The 417-nt window shown below is 34.8% G+C and overlaps 1 protein-coding gene across 1 annotated transcript in view; it reads left to right on the forward strand.

Moving 5' to 3' along the window:
- LOC119585826 (cleavage and polyadenylation specificity factor subunit 4-like) overlaps positions 1–417 on the forward strand; it is a gene marked incomplete at its 5' end in the record, with an annotated part of 4,070 nt that overhangs the window by 446 nt on the left and 3,207 nt on the right.

Here is a 417-nt window from a genome sequence, read left to right on the forward strand (position 1 = left end):
CCCTTCCCAACCCTGCTAGAACCTAGTTATGATCTGTTGTGGGAAGTAGATGTTGTTACTTGAATTATTAAAGGGTACTTCATATTCAGTTGCAAGATTTCATTACAGATGGAATTAGGGAAATTGCACATGAACTTTTTGTAGCTCAACATGGAAGGTCTAAAGATTTGCATATAACTATTGGAAGAATTCAGAAGAATATGAGAAGGGGAGGGAAGTAGGCATGTTTACAAAACTTAAGTCTATCTTCAAGTCTTATATACTTGTAGTAGGTGTCCAGGGTATCATCTGGTAACAATTGTAGCAATGGCTCAATTTTAGTTTAATAGAGCTCAGAAAATAAAAATGTTCAGTACCACATGATATTTGTACATCCAGGTCCTTTTGCCTATTCAATATTTACATATTTTGAGGATT

This window comes from Penaeus monodon, chromosome 20 (genome assembly GCF_015228065.2).
Source record: "Penaeus monodon isolate SGIC_2016 chromosome 20, NSTDA_Pmon_1, whole genome shotgun sequence".
NCBI lineage: Eukaryota > Metazoa > Arthropoda > Malacostraca > Decapoda > Penaeidae > Penaeus > Penaeus monodon.